General features: G+C 44.6%; 1 long non-coding RNA gene across 3 annotated transcripts in view; it reads right to left on the bottom strand.

Annotated features, from left to right (window-relative positions):
- Positions 1-1,820: 1,820 nt before the first annotated feature.
- Positions 1,821-11,970, bottom strand: part of LOC149125702 (uncharacterized) — a 41,778-nt gene continuing 31,628 nt past the window's right edge. The window contains exons 4-5 of one of the 3 annotated variants that reach the window (XR_016237346.1): positions 3,804-3,942; positions 1,821-2,124 (exon numbers count right to left, since the gene is read on the bottom strand). This is a non-coding gene — a long non-coding RNA (uncharacterized LOC149125702). Of the gene's footprint in view, positions 2,125-3,613; positions 3,943-11,970 lie in introns of those variants that run through there. The other 2 variants (XR_016237347.1, XR_016237345.1) reach the window with 2 other exon arrangements.

Below are 11,970 nucleotides of genomic sequence, written 5' to 3'. Positions count from 1 at the left end.
ACCAGGACAGAATCCAGCGCCCCGACCAGGATTAGAACCCGGTGTGCTGGCACCGCAAGGCAGAGGATTAGCCTAGTGAGCCGCGGCGCCGGCCTTGGAAAGCTTTTTTATTATTCCCATCTTACACATGAAGATAATGAGTGTTGGGGAAGATGGAAGAAGTTATACAGAGCTGTTAGCCAAATTCCAATGTATGTTTGTTTATTTGAAAGGTGACAGAGAGAAGGAGAGACACAGAGATATCTTCATCAACTGATTCACTTCCCTATGCCCAACTGCATCGTCTAATCCCTTGCTCTTTCTACTACTGCCTCTAGAGCCAGACATTAACTCTTTTGGTTCAAGGAGTGGAAAGGATATAATCCCAACCTCAATTTATCAATGTACCCAGGATAGGCCCAACAACACAGGTAGAATGGTAAATGGGCTTCTGATCTGGAGACTAGTTTAAATCTGTTCAACCCTCACTACCTAGCACACTATTGCAAGGGTGAGTCAAGGCTTATAGAGAATCACAGCTGATTAATGACATCAGCCATGGAAAGGAATCAGGAGTGACGGCAGGCCCTACACAGCACACCACCACCTTTTTAAGTTTGCAAAGTCTGCCCAAAGCCAAGCACACTTGATAAAAGGATAGATCCAAGGCTACTAAATAAAACTGGTAAAGACCATTAGCACCTTATTAGGACCTTCTCCCAAGGTACAGCACGGAACAGCCAAATACAGAATGGAGAAACACTTTGGAAAGAAAGAATGGAACTGCCTGAAGCATTTTATTTAAGGGCAAAAGCTCATTTCTGACTATTCTCCAGCCATCAGTTCTGGCCTTCATTTCCCTTAAAGGGGCAAGGATCATTATAGAATTCTACAACCTCCTCCAGAAATGTGGCAGGACCTGATATATGACCTTGGGCAATTAACTGAGGCTCTCCAAACCTCAAGTTCCCCACCTGTAAAAAGTGGATAGTAACCTCTAATCACAGTGCTATGCAGGCCTTAAAAAATGAGACTAATCATGGAAAGAAATCTCAGAGAATCCCATCCAAAGTGAATGTCTGAAAGCATTATTTTCCCATCCCTCCCCCTTCTCCCTCCTCCAAGAGGTGCATTGTAGGGGCCCAGCATTGACACATAGCAAGCTAAGCCTCCACCTGTGAAGCTGGCCTCCAATATAGGTGATGGTTTGAGTCCCAGCTACTCCACTTTGATCCAGCTCTCTGCTAATGGGCCTGAGAAAACAGCAGAAGATGGCCCAAGTACTTGGGCCCTGCACCCACATGGAAGACCCAGAAGAACCTCCAGGCTCCTGGCTTCAGACTGGCCCAGCTATGGCCATTGTGGCCATTTGGGGAGTGAGCCAGCAGATGGAAGATATCTCTCTTTCTCTCTCTCTCTTCTCTCCTCTCCTCGCCTATCCTCTCTCTGTAACTCTGCCTTACAAATAAATAAATATTTTTTTTTTAAAAAAAGGCACATTGTAGTGTGCTGTTTGTAAGCCAGGGTGGTTGAAGTATAATTTATATTCAGTAAAGTTCATTTATTTTGGGTGAGCAGTTCTACAAGGTTTGACAAACATGCACAGCCATACAACCACCACCACAATGAAGGAAAGAATACCACCATTGCTCCGGAAGCTCCTCCACGTCCCTTTTCCCGCCATCCTCTTGCCTTTGGCAAACACTGGTCTAATTTCTGCCCCTATAGTTTTGCTTTTTATTGCAACCTATTTTAAAAGCATAAATCCAAACAGTAAATAATTCTCTTGAGTTTTTCCTTCACGTCCTATTCAAAAATAGCTCGGCTCTGACGGCAAGCTCTCTGTTCCAGGAAAATTCTTTATTAAATAAATGAATTCCATGTGCATATTAAAAAGACATTCTGCTTCATATTCCTTCTATTTATAGCTGGTGTTCAACCACCAGGGGCCCAGTGAGCCTGTCAGGGTCTCTGTGTCCTCTTCAGCTCGCACCCTGTCCTCTCTGCTCCAGCCCGAGTGCAGATCTGGCTCCAGGCCCAGGTGGTGCAGGATAGCCAAGGTGCCAAAGGAGCCTTGTGGAAGTGTTTCCTGAGGAGGTTAGCTCCCCAGCCTTGCAGTGCAAGCATCAGGGTGCCCTGCAATTCCTAGGGGATAAATGTGCAGGTAACAGTTATCAGCATCATTTAGAAGAAAAGGAATTGGACTAGACCAGGGGTAGAGAGAGAGAGAGATGGAGGAGGTCAGGAAGTCTCTGAAGTTCTTTTATGCAGGGAAATTTCTATGACTCAGATAGAGCATGCAATAAATTCTGGCACCTCTATGTACCAGATACTGTGTTAGGCACTGAACTTACTTTCTAATGGAGAAGTGAAATATGCAGAGAAGGATATGGTTGAGTGCAGGAGAAGAGTAGGGGATATGGCAAAAATGAAATTTTAACCTGACTTTGCCATTTCTTGTTCGTGTGACTTTGGGAATGGTGTTTTACTTCTCCATGCCTGGATGTCCTCATCTGTAAGCTGGAAATCATATCCACCCTCAGAGGAGTGGATGGAGGAATGAATGGGGCAATGGATATAAAGCACTTAGCCCAGCTGCTGTCACATGCAGGTGCCAGAAAGGGAAGTTTCCTTTAATGCTGTGTATTAGTCAAGTTTCTACAGAGAGAGAGAGAGAGAGAGAGAGAGAGAACCGAAAGGAGATAGATAATAGATAGATAGATGGATAGATACACAATTCACGCGTAGTATTTATAGTATAAGAAGACTTATTATAAAGAGCTGGTCCATGTGATTATGGAGGCTGAGAAATCCCAAAATCTGAAGTCAGCAATTGAGAGAGGCACAAAATCCAGTGGTGTGGTTCTAGTCCACATCTGAAGGCCTGAGAACAAGGAAGCTGAGAGTGTAAGTTCCAATCTGAAAGTCACTTCAAGATCCCCAAAAGCACCTGTTTTTCGATTTGAAAAGCAGGAAAAGCAGGAAAAGACCAATGTTGTAACTCCTGAAAGCAGGAAAAGACCAATGTTGTAACTCCAGCAGCCAGGCAAGGGAGTTCTGTGTTACTCAGAGCTTTCTTTGATCCAGGTCTTCAATTTATTGGATGATACTCACCCACATTAAAGATAGCTTCACTCAGACTGTTTTGTGTGTTCATCTCATCCAGAAACACCCTCACAGCCCCACCCAGAAAAATGTTTTCCCAAATGTCTGGGTACCCCATAGCTCGGTTAAGTTGACACAGCAAACATCACACCTTAATTGTTGTTCTAAGAGGGGTTCAGATGGAGGGCCAGAGCACTCTGAATGAGAGAAAGGCAACTTCTGTCTAAGGGATATGGAGTAGGAGACATCTGAGTCTAGATTTATAACTGCAGCTTTGCCACCCACTGAGAACTTGCCCAGCCTACAAGGCAAGACTGGGTTTATGCTTCATATATGACCTGTCAATCTTGGATGTGACTTTCTACCTCGCACAATAGTCCCTGTCTCAAGTCTGCAGTTCTGCAGGCCTCTTGAGGGCTTTTTCCATGACCGATACACACTCATTGCCTGTTACATGGCAAAGGCTCAGAAATAGTTGAGCGACTATCAAATCTACTCCATTTCATGCAACAGATAAAGCAACTAAGTACGGAGGCATATTTATTTGTTCATTCAGCCAGCATCTACTAAACCCCTGCTACACTCTGTGGCAACAGATCAGAGTGAATATACAGAGATTGGGAAGACAACATTAAACCCCTGAATGCTCAGGGAGGCACAAGGGAAGAAAAATGAGAAAACGCCTACTATGTCCAAGTTCTTCATATACATCACTTTACCTCATATTCCAATACCCATTCATTGATGTATTCAAAAACAGCTGCTTGTTCACTAACAGTTCCAGGAATTGTCCCAGGTTCCAGTGATACTACAGCGAACAAAGGAGGGATAACTTCCAACTCAGAGTTTCAGAGTCTGCTGGGAGACACAAATATAAAAACAAAATGAAACAGGACAATTGTGAGTTAGTAACATGCAGAGGAATCAAAATAAAAAGAATGCACTATCTGCCTAGAAGTCAGGGGAGTCTCTGAGCTGAGATTGAAGGCAGAGTGAGCGGTCTCCAGTCAGACATGCGAGGGTCATGCGACAGCGTCAGTGCCTTCGCGTGAAGGACTTGGAGTCACCTTGCCACCCTCTTACACATCTTCATCCTCTCCTGGAGCTCTTAACCTTTTTTTTTTAACCAAAGAAACCTTTTATGTAATGAGTACAAATTTCATCAGCGCAACTTTACCTCTTAACCTCTTAAGAGCTATAGTTCAGAGTCATTTATGCACAGTACCTTTTTCAGAGTAGATAAAACCATTTAATAAGTTATAACTTACTTAATTTCTCTGGACCTCCATTTACACATGTATTAAATGGTGACAATTATAGTACCTAGTCTGTGGGTAATTTTTTTTAACTTTTATTTAATGAATATAAATTTCCAAAGTACGGCTTATGGATTACAATGGCTTCCCCCCCCCATAACGTCTGTGGATAATTTTAAAGGGTACATTTAAAAATTAGGTAGATCACTGAGCTCAGTGTTTTGGGTGAGAAAGAATTTGGTAACAAACATTTGCTATGTGTTTGGCTGTTGGCATCATTATGACAACTTCCAGCTTACAGAGCCCTCTCACACTGTGTGTTCTTCCCTGGACACTGCAGGTAAGGGGCCAGCTGCTCCTGTTGAAGGGTTGAGGATTGGATGCTGAAAAGCGAGGTGGCCCTGCTTGGTCACAGCTGGTAGAAACAGGGCCTGAATTCTGAATCCGGAAAGCACGGTGGGTATTACTGCAACTAGTCTCACATCCCTTCCGACACTCAGTTCTCCTGTGCCTTGGAGTAGAGTAAGGAGATGCTGCTGTGAGAGCCTCAATTCATTTCAACAACCATGTTCCAAAGTTGGCTGAATGTTCAACCCTTGAACAGAATACATTTACGGGGAAAGACTTAAGACTTTGGGAGGCAATGCCAGGTGTCAGTCAAGTCCTTGGAAGGGGGTCTGGCTTTCCATCTGATCCTGCCACTTCACAGCTACATGATCCTAGAAGAGTCTCTTGATCTATTTAAGGCTCAGTTTGCTTACGCAAATAGTGAGGATAGTAACAGCATCCACCTCTTCTAAAATGCACAGCGTGATGTGGAATTCTTGAGCAAATGTTAAGTAGCATTTACATCTATTTCTTACCCTACAGTTGGTGCTGACTGCTCTTAAACACCAGACTCCTTAACATAGCCTGCAAAGCCTGCGTCTGTCTTTGTTTCCCAGTGTAACCTGACATTCTTCTTTGCTCACTATCTATCAGCTACGTGAGTGAGAGGACTTTATAATTCCCATCCAACGCAGACACCTCATGGAGTGTAAGGAGGTTGCATTAATGGGTACATACACAGGAACTGTTCCCCAGAAAACAGGGACACATGGGCACCCTGACATTGACCTTCTTTCCAGTCCTGGTTTGTGTCAAACTCCTTTGCAGCTTCATGCATGCGGTGGTACTCAACCACATGTCCCTCCCTCCCCCTTCACTCCATTTCCATCTACTTCTCAACCTTCAAGTTTTATCTTCTTTGCTAAGTCCAGTCACAAACCCTCACATCACTCTGCATTTCTTTCTCATAGCGCATCTCATGACTTCTAAATATTAGCCCTATCAAAACTGATTTATGTCTATTTCTCCCAAAGGACCACAAACTTCATAGGTCATGGCTGTCTTACCACTCTATCACATGTCCCTAGCAGTTACTGAATGAATGAAAGTATAAGTAAATAAAATTATTATCACATGTGACCTGCACAATAATTCTGTAAGATGAAAAAAAAAAACCATCTCCAAATTATGGATGGAAAAAAAGAAGGGCAGAAACGTGTCCAGAGTTTTCCAAAGGTGAATCGGACTCATAAGAAGGATTTTGACTCAAAAATAAGACTCCTTGGTCAGTGTATTTCCCGCTACTTTATATTGTATCTTTTTTTTTCTTTTATTTAATGAATATAAATTTCCAAAGTACGACTCATGGGTTACAATGGCTTCCCCCCCCATACCGTCCCTCCTACCCACAACCCTCCCCTTTCCCACTCCCTCTCCCCTTCCATTCACATCAAGATTCATTTTCGATTATCTTAATATACAGAAGATCAGCTTAGTATACCTTAAGTAAGGATTTCAACAGGTTGTTCCCACACAGAAACATAAAGTGAAAAATAATAGATGATTTTTTTTTAAATGATGATGAAATCAGATCAGACCTATTGTCATGTTTAATCCCAATGAGAGTCAAGTTGGGAATTGATAATTTCTTTCTTTCTTTTTTTTTTTTTTACAGAAGATCAGTTTAGTGTACATTAAGTAAAGATTTCAACAGTTTGCACCCCCATAGAAACACAAAGTGAAATATATTGTTTGAGTACTCGTTATAGCATTAAGCCTCAATGTACAGCACATTAAGGACAGAGATCCTACATGAGGAGTAAGTGCACAGTGACTCCTGTTGTTGACTTTACCAATTGACACTCCTGTTTATGGCATCAGTAATCTCCCTATGCACCAGTCATGAGTTTCCAAGGCTATGGAAGCCCCTTGAGTTCTCCGACTCTTATCTTGTTTAGACACGGTCATAGTCAAAGTGGAGGTTCTCTCCTCCCTTCAGAGAAAGGCACCTCCCTCTTTGAAGACCTGTTCTTTCCACTGGGATCTCACTCACAGAGATCTTTTTGCCAGAGTGTCTTGGCTTTCCATGCCTGAAATACTCTCATGGGCTTTTCAGCCAGATCCGAGTGCCTTTAGGGCTGATTCTGAGGCCAGAGTGCTATTTAGGACATCCGCCATTCTATGAGTCTGCTGAGTATCTCACTTCCCATGTTGGATCACTCTCCCCTTTATTTATTCTATCGGTTAGTGTTAGCAGGTACTAGACTTGTTTATGTGCTCCCTTTGACTCTTAGTCCTTTCATTATGATCAATTGTGAACTGAAATTGATCACTTGGAATAGTGAGATGGCATTGGCACATGCCACCTTGATGGGATTGAACTGGAATCCCTTGGTATGTTTCTAACTCTACCAATTGGGGCAAGTCAGCCCGAGCATGCCCCAAATTCCCGAGCATGCCCCAAATTTGTATCTTCTTTTAAAATATTTTATTTGTTTATTTGAGAGGTAGACTTAGAGACAGTGAAAGGGAGAGACAGAGAGAAAGGTCTTCCTTCCGTTGGTTCACTCCCCAAATGGCTGTTACAGCCGGAGCTGCACCAATCTGAAGCCAAGAGCCAGGAGCTTCTTCCCGGTCTCCCATGCGGGTGCAGGGGCACGAAGACTTGGGCCAACTTCTGCTTTCCCAGGCCACAGCAGAGAGCTGGACTGGAAGAGGAGCCGCTGGGACTAGAACTGGCGCCCATATGGGATGCCTGCATTGCAGGCAGAGGATTAACTTACTGCGCCACCATGAAGCCGGCCCCTATATTGTATCTTAATATGCTAGTTCCATGTCTTCTGGCTGTAAACAACTGAGCCTCTAAAGCCAACAGCTAAGAAATGCAAGGGAAATTTCTCTGAGGATAGAAAAGCCTTCAGCACCTCCTTACCTCCTCTTTCAGGGAGGCCCTTTGGAAAAGGAGCTTACTTCGAGTAGCGGTAGGAAATAAACATTTTTACCACATTGAAAATAGCCTATTCCAGTGGTTATTTAGATTAAAACCCCAGGCAGCATCCAGGCCGACCTCATCTCTGTATGTGGCGAAAGAACACCACGAGGTTCAGGCCACACTCAAGAGTCTGAGCCTAAGAGAAGCACATCAGGAAATAGTTCAGAATCCCAGGGCTCCACGGCAGCCTTGATGACTGAAACCCGAGAGGCCTCCTGAACTTGGAAGCGAGGTCAGCCGACCAAACGCTCCATTGTCCACTGAAAATTACACCCAGTGCAATTCCAGATAACTCAGAAAGCGTACAAACTCTTACAGCAGAAAGCTTTATGTGCCTCCATAAACAGCTCCGTCTTTCTTTTATCCTATAAACACCTGCAAAGAGGTGTGGAAACAAACAATGTAGAAAAAGGTTATTACGTTTCAGCTGCTTTCTAACTATGGAACTTGACTAAGTCATTGGATCCTTCCAAGACCAATTCTTCTCATCCATAAAATGGAACTACTAGAATTACATACAGGGACATCAACGGCTCAATGAGGAAATGTACATAAAATAATCTGATTTGTGTGTTCAATATTAATTGAATATTAATAGACCTTAAGCCTGAATATCTGGATTCCATTTATTGAGTGGAATTTCTCTGAGCGAGGCCCACCAGCAAACTGCCTCCTCAGTTCATCCCCACAGTTAAACACCAGGGAGAGTAAACATTTGTGGGATGAATCAACAAACCAGTGAACCTCTGTCCCATTATGGCACCAAGAAACCCTTCCCACTCTCCTGGTTCAGGGCCTAAACTCTTCTGGCATAACCGGGCTGCCATAGATTGATGAATCGCAAACCAACGGCCTTCCAATGCCTTCGGAACAATTAGATTGAAAGAAAAATCCTTTAGGGCACATCAATGGGAACGCAGGGGAGAACAGGCTGGGTCTTGATGCATCCCACACGCGGACTGACAGGGTGAGTGGCAGCCTCATCAAATGCGTTCTCACCAGGGGCGCGCAGGGAGTTCTTACTTACCAGGCTCTCCAGACCTGTCTGTCTGTCCAGGGCAGACTCTGCTGCTGATTGGGGAGGCTGAATCAGGCGACCAGGGGGTCCTGCTGATTGGAGTCAGCTTGCTGAGCTGTCAGCCAGGGGCAGAGGGATATTGAATTCATCCGTCATGTTGACAGGGGGCATGGGGTGGGGGAAGGCACTCCCAGAGTGCAGGAGAAAACCCTGTGTAGGGCAAAGCTGTGAAAAACAACTGGTTTGGCCTTGGGCAGGGTGACCTCTTGAGCCAGATTAATGACCCACAGAGTGCTGGTTTTTGTTTCAAATTGCACCGACTGATGAATGGTAAACATTAGGTTTCAGTCCTCACTCACATAGTCACTCTAAGAAAAAGTGTAGACAATTTTGGAAATTCTGTCTTTAACATTTGTATCAACTGCTGGTGACATCCAATACTTTGCTTTTCAATAATGGGACTTTCTGTTTCTATCTGGGAAGGGGGGAAAACTGGAATTTATGAAACATCTAGTTTATTACAAATGGATAGGTATATTCATTTCTCTCCAAAGTGGACATAAATGTTTCCCAAGTTATAGGTAAGGAAACAAGGAAAAGCCAAGTCACCTCACAAGATAGTGACAGAACCAGAATTTCAATTCAAAACTGCGCAACTCTGAAATAGGGTCAGTCTATGTTCTGTCCATCGTATCTGTCTCAAGAATCAGTGAGGGGAATTGGTTTGGTCGCTTGCTTCCCTGTTAATAATATGTATGTGTTTCATTGGCTGGTTGAGTTGTCACTCTTGATCCATTGTAGTTAGGGTCCTGTTAGGCTACCAAAACTTCAAGTCGATCATCTTCGGTTCTCTGGGTCAGAAGGAAGTCTGGTACAGCCGGTCTCCAAAGGAACCCCTTCCAGACTGCAGACCAGGTCTACTCCAGAGGCCATCATGGTGCACTTTTTGGGAGACTCTAAGTCAAAACAGACCTTGGAATCCTTTTTCGGGTTACCAGATCCATGCTACTAAGAATGGATGGTAGAGTTTTGTAGTTGGCCTCATTCCCTGGACCAAGGCCTCCTCTGGCCATGATGCACTGGGATCCTGAGAGTTGAAAGGTCTCCTCTGTCTCAGAATCCACTTCACACATAGACTCTCCCATTCTGGCTTCCATGTCCAAGGATTATATGCCAGCCCCAGTGCTTTCATGTTAATGATTCTGAGTCGCCAACTGTCCAGTCCCATGTCCCAGCCAATAGCTGGATCCCATCTACAATATCCCTACCACTCATTAAGCCTCTGCTTGTCCTTCTCCTGCAATGAGGGGCTTATTTCTTCACTTTTTCTTTGGATAACTTGACTACCAGATCTTTCTGTCCTGTATGCTGTTTCAGTCACAGGTGACAATACAAGCAGTCATGGAAGAGAGAAACAGACTTTGCCTTTCAATGAGGATTTCAAATCCAGAGACTGGGGTTCAAGTCTTATGCCCCCTACTTCTTAGCTAGTGACCTTGGACAGGTAAAAAAAAAAAAAAAAAGTTTAGTTAGCTCACAGTTTTGGAGGCTGTCAGCCCAAGATCAAGTGCTCTTGTCTGTTCAGCCTCTGGTGAGGGCCTTGTGGTAGGTGGTGTCACAATGACAGGAATGCATACAAAAGAGACAGGAAGTCGGAGATGCTCAGGAGCAAGACTCACTGTTTTTCTAACAACTCACCATCTCTGGAGCCAACCCGGATCCTGGGAGAACCAGATGAATCCCTTAGGAGAAAAACACTTGCCAGCCCCATGACCCAAACCTCTCTCCAGGCCCCAGATTTCAGCATCAGCACACTGGAAACCAAGCTTTCAAGACATGAACCATTGTGAGACACACTCAAAGCAAATCCAAATCATAGCATGTGCACTTTTTAAAAAAAATTTTTTTATTTGTTTTATTTGAAAGGCAGAGTTGCAGAGAGACAGAGGCGGGGGTGGGGGTGGGTCTTCCATCTGCTGGTTCACTCCCCACATGGCTGCAACAGCTGCAACAGCAGAGCTGAGCCAATCAGAAGCCAGGAGCCTGGAACTTCTTCTGGGCCTCCCATGTGAGTGCAGGGGCCCAAGGACTTGGGCCATCTTCTACTGCTTTCCCAGGCCATAGCAGAGAGCTGGATAGGAAGTGGAGCAACAGGGGCTCGAACTGGCACCCATATGGGATGCCGGCACTGCAGGTGGTGGTTTAACCCACTAACTCACAGTGCCAGCCCCAGGATGTGCACTTACAATACAATCCTTACTATTATGATAGTCTGTTTTGCAACTTTTTCCACTTTAAAAGAGAAAGAAAACAAAGCAGATTTTGTTCGTTTTGTTACTATTTGCAAAGCAAAAGATTTGACACGTGTCATAAAATCCAGAGGTAGTCCTTCCCCGATTTTGTCAGTGCATATCCCCAAAATATTTCCAGAAGACACCCTGGAATGGTTTTATACTTGCCCCCCAATCCCTGTCGTGATGTGGGCACATTCTCTAGGCTCCCTGGGAGAAGACTGACATTTGCGCTGCCTGGGTCTTGCATTGACAGAGACAGATGTCAACAGGGTGAAACCAACAAGTTAATTTTGTCTTATGACCTAAGCCAGATGTGGAGAGAATCTCCAAAGGAAAGAAGAGGAGAGATGGCCGGCGCCGCGGCTCACTTGGCTAATCCTCTGCCTGCGGCGCCAGCACTCCTGGTTCTAGTCCCAGTTGGGGTGCCAGATTCTGTCCCGGTTGCTCCTCTTCCAGTCCAGCTCTCTGCTGTAGCCCTGGAAGGCAGTGGAGGATGGCCCAGGTGCTTGGGCCCTGCACCCGCATGGGAGACCAGGAGAAGCACCTGGTTCCTGGTTTCAGATCTGCACAGCGCGCCGGCCGTAGCAGCCACTTGGGGGTGAACCAACGGAAAATGGAAGGCCTTTCTCTCTGTCTCTCTCTCACTGTCTAACTCTGTCAAAAAAAAAAAAAGAGAGAGAGAGAGAAGATGATGGTCTTTCCCTGCTGTGCCACAACCCATTCTGTGTTTTCAGGATTCTCTGTCAGTCGTGGACTCCAAAACCGACTATGCAGCCCATGCAACCTTCCTAAAACAGCGTTATGGTTTTTCCACAGATGTATCACACTTTGGGAAGGGCCTGCCTGACTTCAAGTGCAGCCGTTCATAATCTAGATGGTACGTGAGGGTACCTCCACAATTTCATGGAACGGCAGAATGAAAACATAAGTTTATGTTGGTACAGAAATTTGAAATCCACACATAGTTTTTTTCATACTAAGCATTATCTATGAATTTTG

The sequence above is a fragment of the Oryctolagus cuniculus genome, chromosome 7 (genome assembly GCF_051225735.1).
Source record: "Oryctolagus cuniculus isolate XC-2025 breed Fujian yellow rabbit chromosome 7, ASM5122573v1, whole genome shotgun sequence".
Classification (NCBI taxonomy): domain Eukaryota; kingdom Metazoa; phylum Chordata; class Mammalia; order Lagomorpha; family Leporidae; genus Oryctolagus; species Oryctolagus cuniculus.
The sequence above is the reverse complement of the archived record's forward strand: the minus strand, read 5'-3'. Positions and strand labels throughout refer to the sequence as shown.